The 24,503-nt window shown below is 42.5% G+C and overlaps 1 pseudogene; it reads right to left on the reverse strand.

Annotated features, from left to right (window-relative positions):
* Nucleotides 1-12,499: 12,499 nt before the first annotated feature.
* LOC126475838 (5S ribosomal RNA) lies at nt 12,500-12,617 on the reverse strand (annotated as a pseudogene).
* Nucleotides 12,618-24,503: the final 11,886 nt, after the last annotated feature.

Genomic DNA, 24,503 nt, shown 5'->3' on the forward strand with positions numbered 1-24,503 from the left:
TAACGCAAAGAAAGTAATAATGCCCTGTGACTCCTGATTGAACTGTGGCGGCATTGTTGACATTAATTGATTCAGAATTGATCCCTTTTGATTAAAAGGGGTGCACATTGATGTTATATTCAGCTATTGAACACCAGATGCAAATGTTGAACATAAAATTAATTAAGAAAGTGACTTGGGATTTTTACTATTTGATTGAAAACACATGCAGTCGATTAGCACAGATTTATTTTAACTCACGACCTTCAATCATCACATTACATGACTCTCCTAACAGGAAGTGGTAATAAATTGCGTTTGCATGGAGTAAATCAAAAGTAATTCCTATCGACTGACCCAGGCATAATGCGAAGTGCTAGAAGAATTCTACAATACATGGCCCATGAAACCCTCATGGAAAGTTTACCGACGTGATCCAACAAATTAATCGGTGGCCAGAGCGGGCGCAATATCACCGAATACAGCATGGCGGAGCGGTGTTGTTGTGTGGACGTCGGCCGACCTCGTGGTGCTGCAAGGCTGCGCTCGTCTATTCACTTCTAGCTATCTTGCTCAATACATAGCTGAACCAAAACTTCCTATCTCCAAGCTCAATCGTTCCATTTGCTAAGTCCTAAACTGCAGAGATGCTCACTCTTTCTCAGGAAAGCTGAGTAAAGAAAGCCACGTCCGCACTCTAGGCAAGCTCGAAACGGAAGACCTCTACGGGGACTTCTGACAGTCCGCTCTTCGCCTCGGTTTCCCCTCCAGCAAAATCACTTACACCAATTGCAGCGCAAGTCACGTTAATCATGCGTCGCTTCCCAGTGCCGACCAATGCCTGCTCTGGGAAGTGAACGAATTCCCACAAAATTTCCCTTCCTCTCAACTTCTGCTATTTAGCTCCTCCCAGGCCACCCATCAAGGTTAGCGTCTGCACAAAACACCAATTTTTCCGGAATTCTGACTCCCAGGATAGTACTTCAAATTTCTTGGTCCTACGTTCCCATCGGAGGCTGGTGTATTTCATTCTGTCGCTCTTCACCTGATTTACTTCAGACTCTGTGGACTGTGAATTCAGCATGAAGTTGCTGTAGTCACGAACACACATATAATGGTCTCTGTTGACCGCTCCACCATAGCTTTGCATGGCTTACTCGCATGTTTCACTGAAAATCGGATGATGGACATTTATCAATAGGCATACAAGTTCTCTGTCTGCTTCTTGGTACACCAGCATGGGGTCAACCACCCACTCACTGTCTCTCATGTTAAGGCAGCTGGAGGCCACGCCCCCTTACCGCTTTCTCAGAGCTTGAGCTGCCCTAAGCTGCCTATTGTCACTTCCCTTCGCCGTTCCCCAGCCGGCCACCGCTTCCCTGGGATAAAGTAGCCTCCAGTAAATCGACGAATTTCCACAAAGTTTTCATATCGTGTGAATTACTTTAAAACCATCACCCGACATTAATTATTCCAATACGTCCATACTATACCCTCTGCAAGATGCATTGTGCTTTGTCAGTCATTTTCGTCCGCCCTACTGTTCGCTCAACGTGAGTTAGGTGAACTTTAATGACTTCATGTAAGGGGCATAGTTCTTGCCATCTTACAATGTTAACTTATTTTTATCACACATTTTCTTTAATGTTTTATAGACGTTGATTTAAGAGACTCCACAGACATTAACCGCAATCGGGCTTTGAAATAAATCGAAAGACGACAGGTGAAAATTTGTGCCGGACAGGGACTCCAACTCGCATTTCCCGCTTAATGTGAGCCATCTCCTTGAACTCGTCGGCTATCCTGGGATGGTTCTCAGCCGACCCAAATTCTCATCCTGTCATACGCAAGTAGCGTCCTTGTCCAACCACCTCCTACTGGCAATTTATCCTTATTTCTACAGGAATTCGCACGTAATGTACATCCGCACTGAAATAATTGTAAGAGCCGTCATGCTCATAGACATGACATACCAGACTCAACACATATACAAGGTGGAGAAAAATTGTGTCACGAAATTTTATCCCTGGGTAGCTGATGCCAGTAGGAACCAAAATCACTAATCTTGTGTAGGTCGACAACGCACCGTTTTTAAACTACGGAAACTAGGCGCCACGCGCCCGATTGTCCGCGGGATTGCCTTGTTGCCGGTTGCTCTGGACAACGCATGATCGCGAATGCTTTGCCTGCTGGAGATCGCGATGTATCCAAGGCGGGCCGCACGCTCGGTGGTAGCGCGCCAGCTTTCCACCCTGTGGGCCTGGTGCCGAATCCGCCGGGATACCGACTCATCCATTGTAGTTTCATGGTAACACATACAGGGAACAAACCCGTCAACAGCTGTTAGTTCGCATACAGAAAGTGTTTTACAAATTGTGTTGGCCCTTATAAGGGCCAGGACATTATTTACTTAAAGCAGGTGCTCGAACTGACGACCTTCTGATGCGATACAAGCTTGATAACGTCGAAAGACATTTTGCCGAACACTTTCAAAGATTCCGGGCATTGCCCTGATGTGATTGGTGGCAAGTTGAATGCGATCCATTAATTCCTCTTCATTTGTAGGTGATTCGCTTCCGGTTGGGTGAACTAAACCTTGAAGAATTCCCACAGGAAAAAGTCCGGTGGCGTGAGGTCTGCTGGTCGCGGAGGCCATGTCCTCCGAGCACTCCTGCCGATTACCCGGCCGTCGGAGAGTTCATTTAAATAGTCGCTCACAGCACGACTGTTATGTGCGGGCGCCCCATCATGCTGCAACCACATGCGTAGACGTATGTCCAGGGGAACATCTTCCAGCAGGCTGAGTAGAGTTTCTTACAAAAAGCGAAGATAATTTGCCCCAGTAAGTCCAGGAGGTAGACGGATCGGACCAATCAGATAGTCACCCACAATGCCTGGCCAAATGTTGAGCGAAAATCGTTCCTGGTGTCCGTGGTCGCACGTGACGTGAGGATTTCCCCTTGCCCCGCAACGAATGTTTCGTGTGTTGTAAAGACCATCCCGATGGAAGGTGCACTCGGTAAACAACACAACGGTGGGGAAGTCGGGATCTCGCGCACCACGTCGCAGAAACCACCGGCAAACCCTAGCCAGTGTTCGTAGTACGCCACAGGATTTAGGTCTTCGGCAGGATGGAAATTAAATGGATGCTGATCGTCATCGATCAAAACATCCCAGAGTAACCGATAAGTGACCCCCATGGTGTGTCCTTCCGCTCGAGCACTTGTCGTAGGTGCTTCCTCGAAGCGCTCAAGAACAGTCTCTTCAAATGCAGCATCCCGTCGTCTTCCAGCTCACCATGATATCCCGCTAAAGAGCCTGTATCGTCAAGTCGCCGGTGAATTGCTGTAAACGTTTGCGGGTGTAGGTGGCGTCTTGCTGGGAACCGTTCCTCATACAACCGTCAAGCTTCATGCGCATTACCGTCGGCTAGTCCATAAACAAAAACCATGTCTCGTTCTTCAAACGAGTGCTGTGCCACCATGCTTACTGTATGACTAAATCGCAAGTGACGTGTATGTGCTCCGAAGCGAAGCTTACGTGTGAATGCCTCTGACGTGAGGTGTAGACAAAGACCAAGACCTATTCGACACCTGTGCGTATCACGTTGTGGCAGAGACGGGGCGAGGGACGTTTGTATGTGTGAACCGAGAACCATAGCTCTGCCCGTCGACCGACGAACGGCAACAGGGCAATCCCTGGCCAATGGGGGGGCGTGGCACCAAGTTTACGTAGTTTAAAAATGGTGCGTTGTCGACTTACATAACATTTGTAATTTTGATTCCTACTGGCATCAGCTATCCACGGTTAAAATTTCGTGGCACAATTTTTCTCCACCCTGTATAAAGGGTGAATCATCTAAAATTTGCACCGCAAATACTGCGGAAATGGAAAGTGCTATTGGCGTGCGGTTTTCATGGAATGGATTGATAGTCAGGGGCTCGTATTATTAGCCAATCAACAGACTGCGATAATACTCAGAAAGTATACTTTTTCTGCAAAAATAAATGGAACATTGCCTGCTGACATTATCAAACTAAAACTAGCGTAAATCAGAATGTCAGTGAAGTTTACTGCAGTATTACAGTGCGATTCGTCTACACGATATCTTATTCTGAAAAGTTCCCACACCGGCATTTGTACAATACCTGTGATAGCACACACTAAAGGGCAACACAAGCGCATGCGCTAGTTATGCGGAGTAACGAGACAACTGACCGTTACAGATTGTGTTCAACATGACCACTGGCAGCGGCAATATACGCTTCCAGGCTGGTATAGAACGATTGCTACACACGTGCATTTGAGCGGAGATGTCCGAGCAGGCTGAAGTAATACGGCGTCGCATATCATCGGATGTAGTTAGTATGTCTTTGTAGACAGCGCCTTTCAGCTTTCCCCACAGAAAAAAGTCTACACGCACAAAATCTGGGGAACAGGCCGGCCAAGGTACAGGTCCTCTGCAGCCAACCCAACAATTTGGGAAGATATGCTGTAGTACATCGAGCACTAGGCAGCCATCATGTTGGTACCACAGGTTTCTCCTAGTCCACAGAGGAATGTCTTCTAGCATGAGTGGAAGATAGTCTGTTAGGATGCTGCGATACTTGGGCGCGTTCACTGTTCCGTCTATGAAAAACGGACCTATGAGCTGATGGTTTACTATCCCACACCACACGTTTACACTCCATGGACGCTGACGTGCCACCTGACAAAGCCAACGGCCACTGTTAATAGACTAAAAACGCATATTTCCGCGGTTTACCCGGCTATGATTGGTTCAAATGGTTCAAATGGCTCTGAGCACTTTTGAGGTCATCAGTCCCCTAAAACTTAAAATGGTTCAAATGGCCCTCAGCACTATGGGACTTAACATCTATGGTCATCAGTCCCCTAGAACTTAGAACTACTTAAACCTAACTAACCTAAGGACAGCACACAACACCCAGTCATCACGAGGCAGAGAAAATCCCTGACCCCGCCGGGAATCGAACCCGGGAACCCGGGCGTCCCTAAAACTTAGAACTACTTAAACCTAACTAACCTAAGGACATCACAAACTTACATGCCCCAGGCAGGATTCGAACCTGCGAACGTAGCGCTCGCACGGTTCCAGACTGACGCGCGTAGAACCGCTCGTCCACCCCGGCCGGCTATTATTGGTAAATGTGGCTTCATTTCTGGAAAAGATACATGATAACAACTGGAGTATTCTGTCTAAATGCCCGTGTATAGAAGACAACAGGATTCTCATTGTAGTTTCCTTGCAGCTCTTCATGAAGCGAGATGTGATAGGTATGGAGCCTATGTCGATGGAGAACGCATAAGACACTTGCCTGCCTCATGACACTTCGTCGTCCTACTGCGCGGAAGCTAACGTGCGGATCAACTGAAACAGCCGCCAGAACATTAATTTCCCCTTTGTGTCGTCACTTGCTTCCCTCTGTTACGTTATCTAGTGCTCCAATACCACGTTCACGTAACTGGTTGAAGAGATTTCCGAGATGCTTGACGTCATTGAGATATCTTGCCGCATACGCCGTACAAGAACGGCCTGCATGCTTTCTACACTTTCCATACACCACGATATTTCGTAAGCCACTCTCCCTACACTCTTGCAACAAATACCACTGACATTCTTATTTACCCTACTTTTATTTTTTAATGTCAGTAGACATAGTTTCATTTAGGAAGTGCATATTTGCGCAAAAATACACTTTTTATGTAATATTACAATCTGTTTCTTGGCTAACAAGACGAGTCACTGACTACCAATCCTTTCTGTGAAAACCGCACGTCACTGGCGCTTTCCATTTCCTCAATATTTGTGGTGCAAGTTTCAGGTAACTGACCCTACGCAGGGCGCTTCCGTAAGAGTGCACAAAAATTCAACAGAACATAGAGGTTCATCCACTGACTTATTTGAAGTAGGGAACCTGGGATCGGAGAAGCCAGCTTAAGGAGATAATAAGAATTAAATCACCTTCCTGTGCACTTTTTTACTTACATTAGTTACAGTTCACTGCAAATACCATCACTGACACAATGAGTGTACCATTTGTACTGCGTCTTGCAAAATGTGCTGAAACTGACGGCCATCAACCTCAATGCAAGCATGACATCGGCGGACAAGATTCTGTAGCATCCTGACAGATATCCCTGGTGTAGTCCTCATGGTGCCAGATCGCTCGTTTCTTGTTTCCATTGAGCCAGTCTCCCACATTCGTCGCTAAAGAGAAATAAATACTCTGCGTGACGGATGATGCCTGTTAGGAATTGATTTCCTGTTCAGGCTTTCAGCGGCGAGAGCATTGCGACGTACTTCTGCATATGCAATGTGCATGTCAGTGGCCTTTGCGAAACTGTACCGCTACTGCTCCATCTTATTGTACTCTACATCTCAGAATGGCACTGAGTAATGAATGGGTCTGTCGTTGATTCGTAGCACGTTCTGTCATGGGACAATTTAAATACGATACAACAGCCACCTTATGTATATGTAAAGTAAACAAAAGCTCCATCAAGACTTCCTAGTAATCAGGCTCGTCCTCCTTGTTTCCTTGCAGGAAATAAAGAATGTACATGTAAATAAACAGCACAGTATGTGTAAACTTGTAGGCATGTTAGTTGTAAATAAGTTGGAAAGCAGTAATGCTAGACAAAGCGGTAGACAAGTTTACTACCGTATCTCCTTAAGCTGGCTTCTCCAAACCGAGGTTCCCTACTCAAACTGTTCAGTTGAGCATTATCGCTGTATTCTTACACTTTTCACGCTCTTACTGAAACATTATATATATATATATACTTTTTGAGGCCTGTTGTAGATATCACATGAAAGTATCCATATAACTGATATAGAATCTAAAGCATGTGAGCAAGGACCAATAATTTCCGAAATGTCGATGTCTTTGATTGAAAATATATTGCTTCTGATTGAGGTAGATATTTACATGTCATTTCTTTCTGTTCAATATGTTCAGACTGTATAACACAGAGCAGGTAACACCGAAAATTCACAATACACTGACAACCGCACAATAACTAATGACAGAACGGATACGGATTTTCAAAGCAGATTGAATATTTCATGCTTACAAGAAAACATACGGAAGAATAAAAAACAGCGACGATGTACTGCAAAATGCCCATTTCAACTGCTGACAAATAACGTCACTAGAGAAACTATTGTGACGCAATGGTTAGTGATATGAGAAAGAATTAAGGAAGACAAGGGAGTACCGTTGACAAGCTGTGTTTTTTTTTTTTAATTTTCTTGGCTCTTATAATGTTAAAGGGTTGTATGTTCGAGTGTAACTGACAGCCGCTTATTTTGGCCCCTTTCCACAACTTAAACTACCTGTCCTGTCCTGCGGGTTTAGCAGGGCGTCTCAGAAATGTTTCCATATGTAATGGATTAGGAGTGGCATGTCGGCAGAATAGGTCAAACAAGTGACAAAGGCATAATGTTGATGTTATTATTAGCCGCCGCTTTCACAATTTGTTCAATATGAGCACCGGAGACATCGGCGAGGTGCCGTCTCTTTAAAACGACGTGATCAGCAGCTATTCGCAGCAGTGCCGGTGGGATCTGAGCAATGTGTTCCTGTATACTGGACTTCTGATGAGGTAGAGACCGATATTCCTGATGAATGCGTTCTTTTAGATATCCCCAGAGCCAAATGTTTCAAGTATTCTGATCTTGCAGGCCATACATGTGGAAAACGTCTGGGGATAATACGTTTGCAAAAGGCTGCATTAAGCAAATATTCTACGGAGCGAGCGAAATGAGATGTCGCCCATGTTGCTTGAAAACAGTGGTTTCCACACAGTTACGCTCTTCCAAAGCAGGAATCGCTTGCTGTACAAGGAGATCTCGGTAACTTGCAGACGTCTCGGTGCACCTGACAGGAGCTCTGGGCGCGACCTCTAAACAGAAGAACTGACCGAGAGTAAAGATGCTTGTGAATTCACTCCGAACAGTCACAGTACGGCGAGTACAATGGCTCTTCGTGCACAGCACGTGGTCTAACAGTATACCAAACTCGGCAGTTCTGCGTATTCATTGCACCCTTAGCACAAAAAGTGCGTCGTCATTCTATACAATATTGCCCGGCCACACGTCATCAACTTCTATCCGCGCCAGAAACCGAAGAGAAAACTCAGAACGTTGCTGCGCTCCATTATTTGGTTTCAGTAGCTGTATCGGCACCGTCTACATCTTGTGCCGTACGTTCTTTTCTGAATCATCAGTCTTGTGACTGATCTGGTAAGGTCTACCACGATTTCCTCTCTTGTGACAACCTTTTCATCGCAGAGTAGCACAAGCAACTTGCATTCTCAATTATTTGCTGGATACATTGCAATTCCTCTTCAGTTTTTACCCTCCACAGCTCCCTCTAGTACTATGGAAGTTATTCCCTGGTATCTTAACAGATGTCCTAGCATCCTGTTCTTTCTTCTTGTCAATATTGTACATATATTCCTTGCCAATTTTGCGGAAGACCTCCGCATTCCTTACCTTATCACTCGACCTGATTTTTCAGCATCCTTCTGTAGTACCATATCTCAGAGGATTCGATTCTCTTCTGTTCGATTTCCCCACAGTCAATGTTTCACTACTATACAATGCTGTGCTCCAAACGCACATTCTCAGAAATTTGTTCTTCTATGGTTGATACTAGTAGACTTCTCTTGGCCAAGAATCCCTTTTTGCTAGTGCTAGTCTGCTTTTGATGTCCGGCTTGCTCCGTCCGTCTTGGTTGTTCTGCTGCCTAGATAGCAGAGTACCTTAACTTTGTCTACTTCGTGATCCCCAATTCAGATGTTAAGTTTCTCGCTGTTCCCATTTCTTCTACTTCTCATTACTTTCGTGTTTCTTCGATTTACCTTCAATCCATGTTGTTTCCTCATTAGACTGTTCCTTTTATTCAGTACATCCTGTAATTCTTCTTCACATTTACTGACGATAGCAATGTTATCAACGAATCTTATCATTGATATCCTTTCATTCTGAATTTTAATCCCACTCTTCAAACTTTCTTTTATTTCCGACTTTGCCGCTTCGATGGGTAGATTGAACAGTAACGGCAAAACACTGCATAACTGTCTTAAACCCTTTTTAATCCGAGCCCTTTGTTCTTCATCCTCTAGTCTCACTGTTTCCTCTTGCTTCTTGCACATATTGTTTATTACCCGTCTTTCCCTACAGCTTAATGCTATTCCACTCACAATTTAGAATATTTTGCACCATTTCATACAGTCAATCGCTTTTCTCAGGTCGGCAAAGCCTAGAAACACGTCCTGATTTTTCTTCACTCTTGCTTGATTATTAACCACAATGTCAGAACTAAGTCTCTGGTGCCTTTACCTTTCATAAAGCCAAACTTATCGTCGCCCAGGAGATCCTCAATTTTCTTTTCCATTCTTCTGTATACAACTTCAACAACTTGAATGCACGTGCCTTGAGACTGATTCTTTGATAATCCTCACACTTGTCGGCTCTTGGGGTCTCGGGCATTGTGTGGATAATGTTTTTCAGCCAGTTTCATACATTCTAAACAGACGTCAGTAGTCTTTTTGTTGCCCAATTATTTTATAAATTCATATGGAATTTCTTCTGTTCCTTCTGCCTTATTTGATCTTAATTCATCCAGTACTATTTTAAATTCTGTTCCTGATACTGGGTCCCCTATCTCTTCCCTGTCGAGTACCGGTTCTTCTACCACGTTAAGCCCTCCCCTTCACAGAGGCCTTCGTTGTACTCTTTCCACCTATCCGCTCTCTCTTCTGCATTTAACAGTGGAATTCTCATTGCACTCTTAATGTCAAGACAATTCCTTTTAATTTCACCGACGGTTGTTTTGAGTCAGTGCTTCCGACAAAGCTTTTCTTTTCAGATTTCTTCACATTTTTCATACAGCCATTTCGCCTTAGCTTTCCTTCATTTACTTTTAATTTCATTCCTAAGTGACTTGGATTTCTATATTCCTGAAGTGACTTGTATTTCCGTATTTCTGATTTTCCCTAAACATTTTTGTACTTCATTCTTTCTTGATCAGCTGAATATTTCTTCAGTTTCCCCGTTATTTCTCCGCGTTTGTAAATTAAACATTAATTTCTGAAGGTCTTTGGTCAGTGCGTCCTGCTCCTATGAAATCTCTTCTTAGTATTGTGAGGCTGATATCGTCACCATTGATGACTTCTCCAAGATCTGAGGGGTCGTAGATGTTGGCCTACATGTCGAAGAGAAATGTAGTCAGAACTGAGCCCTGTGGTAAACCACTGTTTGTTTGGTGCGATCTTCTATGGTCGTCTTCTGTATGAATTTGTCGAGCGAGGCGGCGCAAAGGTAGGACAATGGATTCACGATGTGGAGGATGGCAGTTCAAATACCCGCCAGGTTTAGGTTTTCCATGAATTCCTTAAATCGCTTATGGCAAAGGGCGGTACACTTCCTTGGATACTGAAGGGTTTGAGTGTTAGTGACTCATTTTTCACAGTCATCGGCGCTCAAATGGCCTTCAGTAGACATGTCTTTAGGCCTTCTATTTTGACAATTGAAGCAGTAACTGTGCCGATTTTAGAGGTGAACAGAGTCAACAACAGTGATTCTAGGATACAACCATGCCCCACGGACGATTATGTAGTCCTTTGAACAACTTCAGCCATTTGAATAGGGTTGCATTCAGGACCTGCAGGAAGCTGTATAGACGCATCGACGGGTTGCTGCACACGTTGACCACTGCATATCGGTTGAATCCCGCTACTTTCAACAGCAGTCTGTGGAACGTTTCAAAACACGTAGACCAAGTCCTGGGCGCCTGCGTAGTACAGACACACGTCAAGATCGATGCACTGACGAGCAGCGCTGTCGGACCAAACATCATCAAAGGAACAAATCTGGTAACATGTTGTACCTGCTGTGTTATCAACGACCATTGGGAACCGTCTACTTCTGCAACAGAACAAAGATCACCACTGACACCACTACGCCGCCAAGCAGAGCTAATCTGCTGTCGTGAAAGTGTCGATTGGTGAGGGGAATGGCGATCTGTTGTCATAAGTGATGGAGGACGCTGTGTCTGTATGCGAGTAATGGAATTACACGTGCACAGCCTAGGCCTCGTGAACTGGCTATTCCTGAGAGCATCCGCCCACGACATACATGTCCCACCAGATGCTTCATGAGGTGAGGGGGGAGGGGTTCATCAGTTACTACTGGCGATCACATTCGGTGCTTCTGCAGGAAAAGTAATCAGTGCCTACTGCTCTGCCCAGTTTTCGACGAGAAGTTGATGTGCATTTTCGTCAGAATAATGCGCTCCCTGTTCTAACGCGCCGAGCCCTTAGTGCTGTACAACTACTCTTGCTAGCAACGTCACCAAATCTCTCGCCAACTGAAGACGTATGGAACATAGTGAGGTGGGAAACTACTCGTTCTCCAGACCCTGCAAGGACCATTGCCACCTTGCTACAGAAGGTGGAAGATGCTTGGAACATTCTATTGCTGGAAGCCATTCGGCACCTTTATCCTCGTTAGCATGTGAGAATACAGGTCTGCGTTGCCACCAGAGGAAGGAACAGTGTGTACCGATGCGACTGTTTGATCACCCTTTATTGGGACAAGTGTCTTTCATTTCGTCTGGATTTCTTAGTTACATGTTCCATAAATCATTTTAACGAAATGACGTGGAACGGGTCAGTTTACAGGATATGTACCCAGGATTAGTGTTAAGACAAATGAAAAAAGTGTTAGTTTTGGTCTTACTCATGCAGTTATACTTTTTTCTACTGTCTACAAGTTTTTAAGTTAAAATTTATCAATGGAATAGACAGATTAGTCCAGGGGAAATTCATTTAAATTAGATTGAAAACTTACTTTCTCTATCTGTCACACATTTTATGCTTTTGGGCAAAGGACCATAAATGTTTGCTGCTGCATGTTGTACTCTTTTTGAGCCACTAATGGCCTTAGAAATGATAATAACGGTCATTCTTCCCTCCAATGTTGTAGGTAGACACCACTGTTCGTTTGAAACTGTGATGGTTTATTTATGACAAATTACATTACCGAGTATATGCGTTCTGACGGCGCAGTTAAAATGCCTAACTCCTTGTACGGGTACGTACTTGGCGCCCGTCAGAGAACACCACGGATTATTCTTACTGTGCGCTTTCCTGTAATCAGTACATTCTAAGCAACGAGTTACCCCAGGAAATCACCCGGTATGACATTACTGAGTGGAAATACGCAAAATTTGTCAGGAAGTTGATACTTTTGTTTCCAAGATTAGAAATTATACGAAGAGCAAAGTAAAAAAGGCACTCCGTCTTCAGGCCACGAATGGCCTACCGGGACCATCCGACCGCCGGGTCATCCTCAGGGAGGGTGCGGATAGGAGGGGCGTGGGGTCAGCATACCGCTCTCCCGGTCGTTATGATGGTATTCTTGACCGAAGCCGCTACTATTCGGTCGAGTAGCTCCTCAATTAGATCACGAGGCTGGATGCACCCGGAAAAATGGCAACAGCGCATGGCGGCCTGGATGGTCACCCATCCAAGTGCCGACTACGTCCGACAGCGCTTAACTTCGGTGACCTCACGGGAACCGGTGTAACCACTGCGGCAAGGCCGTTGCCGAAGAGCAAAGTTGTTGTTGTTGTTTTTGTCTTCAGTCCTGAGACTGGTTTGATGCAGCTCTCCATGCTACTCTATCCTGTGCAAGCTTCTTCATCTCCCAGAACCTACTGCAACTTACATCCTTCTGAATCCGCTTAGTGTATTCATCTCTTGGTCTCCCTCTACGATTTTTACCCTCCAAGCTGCCTTCCAACGCTAAATTTGAGATATCTTGATGCCTCAGAACATGTCCTACCAACTGGTCCCTTCTTCTTGTCAAGGTGTGCCACAAACTCCTTTTCTCCCCAATTCTATTCAATACCTCCTCATTAGTTATGTGATCTACCCACCTAATCTTCAGCATTCTTCTGTAGCCCCACATTTCGAAAGCTTCTAGTCTCTTCTTGTCCAAACTATTTATCGTGCTTGTTTCACTTCCATACATGGCTACACTCCATACAAATACTTTCAGAAACGACTTCCTGACACTTAAATCTATACTCGATGTTAACAAATTTCTCTTCTTCAGAAACGCTTTCCTTGCCATTGCCAGTCTACATTTTATATCCTCTCTACTTCGACCATCATCAGTTGTTTTGCTCCCCAAATAGCAAAACTCCCTTACTACTTTAAGTGTCTCATTTCCTAATCTAATTCCCTCAGCATCACCCGACTTAATTCGACTACATTCCATTATCTTCGTTTTGCTTTTGTTGATGTTCATCTTACATCCTCCTTTCAAGGCTCTGTCCATTTCCGTTCAACTGCTCTTCCAAGTCCTTTGCTGTCTCTGACAGAATTACAATGTCATCGGCGAACCTCAAAGTTTTTATTTCTTCTCCATGGATTTTAATACCAACTCCGAATTTTTCTTTTGTTTCTTTTATTGCTTGCTCAATATACAGATTGAATAACATCGGGGATAGGCTACAACCCTGTCTCACTCCCTTTCCAACCACTGCTTCCCTTTCATGTCCCTCAACTCTTATAACTGCCATCTGTTTTCTGTACAAATTGTAAATAGCCTTTCGCTCCCTGTATTTTACCCCTGCCACCTTTACAATTTTAAAGAGAGTATTCCAGTCAACATTGTCAAAAGCTTTCTCTAAGTCTACAAATGCTAGAAATGTAGGTTTGCCTTTCCTTAATCTATTTTCTAAGATAAGTCGTAGGGTCAGTATTGCCTCACATGTTCCAACATTTCTGCGGAATCCAAACTGATCTTCGCCGAGGTCGGCTTCTACCAGTTTTTCCATTCGTCTGTAAAGAATTCGCGTTAGTATTTTGCAGCTGTGACTTATTAAACTGATAGTTCGGTAATTTTCACATCTGTCAACACCCGCTTTCTTTGGGATTTGAATTACTATATTCTTCGTGAAGTCTGAGCGTATTTCACCTGTCTCATACATCTTGCTCACCAGATGGTAGAGTTTTGTCAGGACTGGCTCTCCCAAGGCCGTCAGTAGTTCCAATGGAATGTTGTCTACTCCCGGGGCCTTGTTTCGACTTAGGTCTTTCAGTGTTCTGTCAAACTCTTCACGCAGTATCATATCTCCCATTTCATCTTCATCTACATCCTCTTCCATTTCCATAATATTGTCCTCAAGTACATCGCCCTTGTATAGACCCTCTATACACTCCTTCCACCTTTCTGCTTTCCCTTCTTTGCTTAGAACTGGGTTTCCATCTGAGCTCTTGATATTCATACAAGTGGCTCTCTTTTCTCCAAAGGCCTCTATCTTACTCGTAGTGAGATAAGCCTCTAGATCGTTACATTTGTCCTCTAGCAATCCCTGCGTAGCCACTTTGAACTTCCTGTCGATCTCATTTTGAGACGTTTGTATTCCTTTTTGCCTGCTTCATTTACTGCGTTTTTATATTTTCTCCTTTCATCAATTAAGTTCAATGTTTCTTCTGTTACCCAAGGATTTCTACTAGCCCTCGTCTTTTTACCTACTTGATCCTCTGCTGCCTTCACTACTTCATCCCTCAGAGCTACCCATTCTTCTTCTACTGTAATTCTTTCCCCCATTCCTGTCGATTGTTCCCTTATGCTCTCCCTGAAACTCTGTACAACCTCTGGTTTAGTCAGTTTATCCAGGTCCCATCTCCTTAAATTCCCACCTTTTTGCAGTTTCTTCTGTTTGAATCTTCAGTTCATAACCAATAGATTTTGATCAGAGTCCACATCAGCCCCTGGAAATGTCTTACAATTTAAAACCTGGTTCCTAAATCTCTGTCTTATCTTTATATAATCTATCTTATACCTTCTAGTATCTCCAGGATTCTTCCATGTATACAACCTTCTTTTATGACTCTTGAACCAAGTTATGCTCTGTGCAAAATTCTACCAGACGGCTTCCTCTTTCATTTCTCTCCCCCAATCCATATTCACCAACTATGTTTCCTTCTCTCCCTTTTCCTACTCTCGAATCCCAGTCACCCATGACTATTAAATTTTCGTCTCTCTTCACTACCTGAATAATTTCTTTTATCTCATCATACACTTCATCAATTTCTTCATCATCTGCAGAGCTAGTTCGCATATAAACTTGTACTACTGTAGTAGGCATGGGCTTCGTGGCTATCTTGGCGACAATAATGCGTTCGCTATGCTGTTGGTAGTAGTTTACCCGCACTCCTATTTTTTTTATTCATTATTAAACCTACTCCTGCATTACCCCTATTTGATTTTGTATTTATAACCCTGTATTCACCTGACCAAAAGTCTTGTTCCTCCTGCCACCGAACTTCACTAATTCCCACTATATCTAACTTCAACCTATCCATCTCCCTTTTTAAATTTTCTATCCTACCTGCCCGATTAAGGGATCTGACATTCCACGCTCCGATCCGTAGAAAGCCAGTTTTCTTTCGCCTGATAATGACGTCCTCCTGAGTAGTCCCCGCCCGGAGATCCGAATGGGGGACTATTTTACCTCCGGAATAACCAAAACAGTCTTGCTGTGCTGGTACTGCGAATGGCTGAAAGCAAGGGGAAACTACAGCCGTAATTTTTCCCGTGGGCATGCAGCTTTACTGTATGGTTAAATGATGATGGAGTCCTATTGGGTAAAATATTCCGGAGGTAAAATAGTCCCCCATTCTGATCTCCGGGCAGGGACTACTCAGGAGGACGTTGTTATCAGGAGAAAGAAAATTGGCGTTCTATGGGTTGGAGCATGGAATATCAGATCCCTTATTCGGGCAGGTAGGTTAGAAAATTTAAAAAGGGAAATGGGTAGGTTGAAGTTATATAGTGGGAATTACTGAAGTTCGGTGGCAGGATGAACAAGACTTTTGGTCAGGTGAATACAGGGTTATAAATACAAAATCAAATAAGGGTAATGCAGGAGTGGGTTAGTAATGAATAAAAAAGTAGGAATGCGGGTAAGCTACTACAAACAACATAGTGAACGCATTATTGTGACAAAGATAGATACGAAGCCCATGCCTACCACAGTAGTACAAGTTCATATGCCAACTAGCTCCGCAGATGACGAAGAGATTGATGAAATGTACGATGAGATAAAAGAAATTATTTAGATAGTGAAGGGAGCCGAACATTTATTAGTAATGGGTGACTGGAATTGGACAGTAGGAAAAGGAAGATAAGGAAACGTAGTAGGGTATTATGGAAAGGGGTTAAGGAATGAAACAGGAAGACGCCTGGTAGACTTTTGCACAGAGCGTAACTTAATCATAGCTAACACTTCGTTCAGGAATCATAAACGAAGGTTGTATACATGGAAGAAGCCTGGAGATACTGAAAGGTGTCAGATACATTATATAATGGTAAGACAGAGATTCAGGAACCAGGTTTTAAACTGTAAGACATTTCCAGGGGCTGATGTGGACTCTGAGCACAATCTATTGGTTACGAACTGTAGATTAAAACTGAAGAATCTGCAAAAAGGTGGGAATTTGAGGAGATGGGACCTGGATAAATTGAAAGAACCAGAGGTTGTAGAGAGTTTCAGGGAGAGCATTAGGGAACGATTGACAAGAATGGGGAAAGAAATACAGTAGAATAAGAATGGGTAGCTTTGAGGGATGAAATAGTGAAAGCAGCAGCGTGTAACCTCCCCCTCACTTATCGACCTCAATGACAGTGAAAAATTAAACTGCGTGCACCTAATGGAAATTTGGGAAAAGCAATCGTCACCGAAGTTAATTTGTTGGTAAAGAGGGAGGAAAGGGTTACATCTAAATGAAAGGAAAAATGCAAATGAAAGTGGTGGAAATTAATTTAGAAAAGGGGTAAAGTTAATAAAGAAAGTAAATATGCGGTCGTTACGTTAACAATTAACTGGCGTTAATTAGATATTTGAGATTTGTGGAAAATTACGGTCGCCAGTCCTAAGGACAACTACTATAATAACTGAAAAAGAAAGATTATTGCACATATAATTAGCACTAAAAGCGTGGCAACTGAAAGTTGTCACGTGTTGTGTGAAAACTGAATGTTTGTCAGAAGTAATAAATTTCGCTACACTCTGTCTTCATTTAGCAAAAGAATTAATAAAACTGGAAAATTGAAAGTTAATTTAGTGACTGAAATTAATGGTGAACTTTGTTTCTGAAGCACTACGAAATTCAATAAAATAAGGTTAGTCTTGGGCTACCTCAACAATCATTTCAAAATCTACTTGAATCTATGCAATTTAGAAATAAGAGATTTAACTTTGAACTTGAATTCAATGATACCGAATAATTAACAATAGTAAAATTTAGTACGTACCACTCTGAGCTGTAGTCATAGGTGAGCCAAAATATAGTACAAAACTCGCACTCTTAATTTCTGCATGTATAATCTAAATATTGTAGCCAGCTATGAATACTTTAACTGAACTTTGAAATTAAAGCAGTGAAATGGTATGATATTACTTTAATGCTGGCGTTTGAATTTCAACGACACTCGGGTTCATTCCGGAAAAGGAAGGGACGCTGCTTCGTAATGCAATTGGGACAATGAGCAACAAAGGTTCATGCTACGTTGCTGTACTTTTGTGATTTGAACAGTTTGAAAAGCTGAGGTCTGCCATACAGTTCTAAAACTTTACGTGCTGCCAGTCTTCCTTGTTGGTTGATTGAAGGTTTGCAGTCGTCAATCGAGGAGGTGGCGACAGTCGCTCATTGTCGGCCGTCGCTGTTGCAGAAGCTGGATGTTGGCGCACCTTCTTCTCGACGCGGTCACCAGGCGAAACGGGCTCTTGATGTGCGCCAGCTAATGTTTCCCGTCCGCGACACCGTGTCAGAAACTATTATAGCAAGTCGAGCGCATTTACATGCTGCCAAACCCCGAAAGCGCGGCAACTCGCGGGAGCGTCACTCAACACACCTGCTCCATCGCCCTACTCCAGCCAGACTCTCTCTGCCCGCTCTCCATGCGGCAGAGATAACACTACCAAAGATCCTAAACACTTTGGTTCTCCACATGACCTATCGATGTAGTCGTTCGATAACATAGTTTTACCTAGGCAAGACCCAGCGTAAAAATACAAATAGTATTTACAAAACAAACCAATTATACATCGACATAAATGCGTAAGTGTATATATATATATATATATACAAACAGTGAAACAATTACAATATGTAAAGACACAGAAATGTCATATCTTCGAGTAACAAAATAAGGAAAAAAATTTATAGTACAACAGATGGAAATAGGAGGATATGCATTTCCGGCGTTACAAGCGGATCAATTAGTTAAAAAGACGAGGGCTAATAGAAATCCTTGGGTAACAGAAGAGATATTGAATTTAATTGATGAAAGGAGAAAATACAAGAATTCAGTAAATGAAGCAGGCAAAAAGGAATACAAACGTCTCAAAAATGAGATCGACAAGAAGTGCAAAATGGCTAAGCAGGGATGGATAGAGGACAAATGTAAGGACCTAGAAGGATGTATCACTAGGAGTAAGATAGATAGTGCCTACAGGAAGATTAAAGAAACCTTTGGAAAAAAAACCACTTGCATGAATATCAAGAGCTCAAATGGAAACCCAGTTCTAAGCAAAGAAGGGAAAGCAGAAAGGTGGAAGGAGTATATAGAGGGTGTATACAGGGGCGATGTTTTTGAGGACAGTATTATGGAAATGGAAGAGGATGTAGATGAAGATGAAATAGGAGATATGATGCTGCGTGAGGAGTTTGAGAGAGCACTGAAAGACCTAAGTCAAAACTAGGGCCCAGGAGTAGACAACTTCCATTAGAACTACTGATAGCCTTGGGAGAGCCAGTCCTGACAAAACTTTACCATCTGGAGAGCAAGATGTATGAGACAGGCGAAATACCATCAGACTTCAAGAAGAATATAATAATTCCAATCCCAAAGAAAGCAGGTGTTGACAGATGTGGAATTTACCGAACTATCAGTTTAATAAGCCATGGCTGCAAAATACTAACACGAATTCTTTACAGACGAATGGAAAAACTGGTAGAAGCCGACCTCGGGGAAGATCAGTTTGGATTCCGTAAAAATATTGGAACACGTGAGGCAATACTGACCCTACGACTTATCTCAGAAGCTAGATTAAGAAAATGCAAACCTATGTTTCTAGCATTTGTAGACTTAGAGAAAGCTTTTGACAATGTTGGCTGGAATACTCTCTTTCAAATTCTGAAGGTGGCAGGGGTAAAATACAGGGAGCGAAAGGCTACTGACAATTTGTAAAGAAACTGGATGACAGTTATAAGAGTCGAGGATCATGAAAGGGAAGCAGTGGTCACGAAGGGAGTGAGACAGGGTTGTAGCCTATCCCCGATGTTATTCAATCTGTATATTGAGCAAGCAGTAAAGGAAACAAAAGAAAAATTCGGAGTAGGAATTAATATCCATGGAGAAGAAATAAAAACTTTGAGGTTTGCGATGACATTGTAATTCTGTCAGAGACAGCAAAGGACCTGGAAGAGCAGTTGAACGGAATGGACAGTGTCCTGAAAGGAGGATATAAGATGAACAACAACAGAAGCAAAACGAGGATAACGGAATGTAGTCGAATTAAATCGGGTGATGCTGCGGGAATTAGATAAGGAAATGAGACACTTAAAGTAGTGAAGGACTTTTGCTACTTGGGGAGCAAAATAACTGATGATGGTCGAAGTAGAGAGGATATAAAATGTAGACTGGCAATAGCAAGGAAGCGTTTCTGAAGAAGAAAAATTTGTTTACATCGAGTATAGATTTAAGTATCAGGAAGTAATTTCTGAAAGTATTTGTATGGAGTGTAGCCATGTATGGAAGTGAAACATGGACGATCAATGGTTCGGACAAGAAGAGAATAGAAGCTTTCAAGATGTGGTGCTACAGAAGAATGCTGAAGATTAGGTGGATAGATCACATAACTAATGATTAGGTATTGAATAGAATTGGGGAGAAGAGGAGTTTGTGGCACAACATGACCAGAAGAAGAGATCGGTTCGTAGGACATATTCTGAGGCATCAAGGGATCACAAATTTAGTACTGGAGGGCAGCGTGGAGGGTAAAAATCATAGAGGGAGACCAAGAGATTAATACACTAAACAGATTCAGAAGGATGTAGGCTGCAGTAAGTACTGGGAGATGAAGAAGCTTGCACAGGATAGAGTAGCATGGAGAGCTGCATCAAACCAGTCTCAGGACTGAAGACCACAACAACAAGCCTCCTCACTGACTCCTGCGCATGTGCTATATCATTTCCAGAGAACCAATTAATAATTCTTTGTAAAACATCTTTTCCTAACTCTCCTGTTGCTTTTTCTCAAATGTGATTTATTATAACAATAGTATCGTTTGCGCGAAGTACTAATTTTCCTTGTTGAAAGTTAAGTGGAAGATTATTCGCATATGAGGGGAATAGGAGTGTACCCAATATTGAACTCTGTCGAACCCCCTTCTGTGTTGTTTTTTTCTTCCCCAGTCACAAAAATTCTCTACCTTTCCAACAGTGTCTGAATTATTCAACACAATATATTGCATTCTGTCTGTTAAGTATGATTCGAATCAGCTGAGCATAGATCCACAAGTTCCATAAAACTTGAATTTTTCTAAGAGAGCACCGTGATCTATGCATTCAAACGCCTTCAAAGATCACAAAAAACGCCAACTGGCGATATATTTTATTTAAGACTTTCCTATCTGATGAGAGCTGCATAAACAGCATTCTGTATCGATCATCATTTCTGGAAGCCAAACTATGATGCTAAGTAAACTGTTTCCACTTAAGTATGCGACCACTTTTGAGTACATTATTTTTTCGAATGTTTGGAAAAATATGTCAATAAGTAAAATGGACGACAATTGTTTCAGTCTGTGTTGCCACCTTTCTTATGAAGCGGTTTAATAATTGCAAATTTTAACCCATCTGTAAAAATTCCCTGTGCCATTGGCACATTGCATGTATCACTAAGGACTTACTTACTGAATTAAAAAAGAATAACTTTTCGGAATTCTGTCTGAAATCCCATCAACCCCGCAAGAGGTTTTGTTTTTTAGAAGTATTTATGACTCTATTAATTTCACTGTAGGATGCTGGAGATACTGCTAGCTGTTTAAAGTTTTGTGGATGACATTTTTGGTATTTTCTGCTGCTTCTTCAGGTGGCCAATTTACTCCTATGTTTGCTGCTCCGTTCAGCAAGTGACTGTTAAAAGTACTTGGAAATTAGAATGAAATTTTCACTCTACAGCGGAGTGTGCGCTGATATGAAACTTCCTGGAAGATTAAAACTGTGTGCCGGGCCGATACTCGAACTCGGGACCTTTGCCTTTCGCGGGCAAGCGCTCTACCAAATGAACTACCCAAGCACGACTCACGCCCTCTTCCTCACAGCCTTAATTCCGCCAGTACCTCGTCTCCTACGTTCCAAACTTCACAGAAGCTCTCCTGCGAAACTTGCAGAAGTAACACTCCTGGAAGAAAGAATATTGGTAAGAAAGGATATTGCGGAGACATAGCTTAGCCAGAGCCATGAGTCGTGCTCAGTTGGTAGAGCACTTGCCCGCGAAAGGCAAAGGTCACGAGTTCGAGTCTCGGTCCGGCACACAGTTTTAATCTGCCATGAAATTTCATACTTGGAAATTGTCACAACATTGTCATTTAGTTTAATTCTTACGAAATCTTGCATATTGACTGGTTGAGCTGTCTCCCATTTGACAATGTCCCATATAGTTTTCATCTTATACTATGTACCATATATAAATAAAAACACTGTGGTGTCAAAAGTCATGGGATACCTTCTAATATAATGTCGCCTTTCTTTTGCCCGATATAGTGGAGCAACTCGGCGTGGCATGGACTCAACAAATCGCTGGAAGTTTTGATTTATCGTGGCTTTTTCTGTCTGGTTTGAGTATATCGAAGGACAAGCAAATAATAATAATTAATGACAATAGTATGTTATTAGTTTGTACAAACTTTGCGTGCTTGACAATGGTTTTTTGCGTAAGGTCCTTTCATTGTAAATGGGACTGTGAGTGATTTTTCTTTATCGGACTTCGTTGTTTGAATAATTCCTAAGCTTTGGTTCGTACTGGAACTTTTGATATAATTTGTAACCTGGAATCTATAGTCTTGCCAAGACGCCGTTTAATTGGAACAATAACTTGCAACATAAGTGAAACACAAGATTATATAATATCACTGTATTCACAAAATATTATACTAAATTAAATAACGCAAACCCTTACATTAATTCTGTTGCTGTGTGCAACTATGAGTACGCCTAGTGATATTACTTCTCAATATGTATAGTAATGGCGGTGTTCCAAATAATTATCTGCAGCGATGGCAGACATGCATCCGATCAGGACGGCTTCCAGAACAAAAAAAGGTGCCGTCTCTGCAAGAGAACTGAACTGCGTAATTATTCTAATGTTTCAGCGGTTGCACGCCACAATCGATACAACCGCTTATACTAATTAATATCTTATGTAATTCTTTATTTATATTCTGAACTTATATCTACGTTTTTGCTATATATCCACTCGCATCCTGCAAATATGCCTTTAAAAACTACCAAGCAGGAATGTTGTTGTTGTTGTTGTTGTGGTCCTCAGTCCTGAGACTGGTTTGATGCAGCTCTCCATGCTACTCTATCCTGTGCAAGCTTTTTCATCTCCCAGTACCTACTGCAACCTACATCCTTCTGAATCTGCTTAGTGTATTCATCTCTTGGTCTCCCTCTACGATTTTTACCCTCCACGCTGCCCTCCAATACTAAATTGGTGATCCCTTGATGCCTCAGAATATGTCCTACCAACCGATCCCTTCTTCTGGTCAAGTTGTGCCACAAACTTCTCTTCTCCCCAATCCTGTTCAATACTTCCTCATTAGTTATGTGATCTACCCATCTAATCTTCAGCATTCTTCTGTAGCACCACATTTCGAAAGCTTCTATTCTCTTCTTGTCCAAACTATTTATCGTCCATGTTTCACTTCCATACATGGCTACACTCCATACGAATACTTTCAGAAATGACTTCCTGAGACTTAAATCAATACTGGATGTTAACAAATTTCTCTTCTTCAGAAACGCTTTCCTTGCCATTGCCAGCCTACATTTTATATCCTCTCTACTTCGACCATCATCAGTTATTTTGCTCCCCAAATAGCAAAACTCCTTTACTACTTTAAGTGCCTCATTTCCTAATCTAATTCCCTCAGCATCACCCGACTTAATTAGACTACATTCCATTATCCTTGTTTTGCTTTTGTTGATGTTCATCTTATATCCTCCTTTCAAGACACTGTCCATTCCATTCAACTGCTCTTCCAAGTCCTTTGCTGTCTCTGACAGAATTACAATGTCATCGGCGAACCTCAAAGTTTTAATTTCTTCTCCATGGATTTTAATACCTACTCCGAATTTTTCTTTTGTTTCCTTTACTGCTTGCTCAATATACAGATTGAACAACATCGGGGAGAGGCTACAACCCTGTCTTACTCCCTTCCCAACCACTGCTTCCCTTTCATGTCCCTCGACTCTTATAACTGCCATCTGGTTTCTGTACAAATTGTAAATAGCCTTTCGCTCCCTGTAATTTACCCCTGCCACCTTTAGAATTTGAAAGAGAGTATTCCAGTCAACATTGTCAAAAGCTTTCTCTAAGTCTACAAATGCTAGAAACGTAGGTTTGCCTTTCCTTAATCTTTCTTCTAAGATAAGTCGTAAGGTCAGTATTGCCTCACGTGTTCCAGTGTTTCTACGGAATCCAAACTGATCTTCCCCGTGGTTGGCTTCTACTAGTTTTTCCATTCGTCTGTAAAGAATTCGTGTTAGTATTTTGCAGCTGTGACTTATTAAGCTGATAGTTCGGTAATTTTCACATCTGTCAACACCTGCTTTCTTTGGGATTGGAATTATTATATTCTTCTTGAAGTCTGAGGGTATTTCGCCTGTTTCATACATTTTGCTCACCAGATGGTAGAGTTTTGTCAGGACTGGCTCTCCCACGGCCGTCAGTAGTTCCAATGGAATATTGTCTACTCCGGGGGCCTTCTTTCGACTCAGGTCTTTCAGTGCTCTGTCAAACTCTTCGCGCAGTATCATATCTCCCATTTCATCTTCATCTACATCCTCTTCCATTTCCATAATATTGTCCTCAAGTACATCGCCCTTGTATAGACCCTCTATATACTCCTTCCACCTTTCTGCTTTCCCTTCTTTGCTTAGAACTGGGTTTCCATCTGAGCTCTTGATATTCATACAAGTCGTTCTCTTATCTCCAAAGGTCTCTTTAATTTTCCTGTAGGCGGTATCTATCTTACCCCTAGTGAGATAGGCCTCTACATCCTTACATTTGTCCTCTAGCCATCCCTGCTTAGCCATTTTGCACTTCCTGTCGATCTCATTTTTGAGACGTTTGTATTCCTTTTTGCCTGTTTCACTTACTGCATTTTTATATTTTCTCCTTTCATCAA

This window comes from Schistocerca serialis, chromosome 4 (genome assembly GCF_023864345.2).
Source record: "Schistocerca serialis cubense isolate TAMUIC-IGC-003099 chromosome 4, iqSchSeri2.2, whole genome shotgun sequence".
NCBI classification, from domain to species: Eukaryota; Metazoa; Arthropoda; class Insecta; order Orthoptera; family Acrididae; genus Schistocerca; species Schistocerca serialis.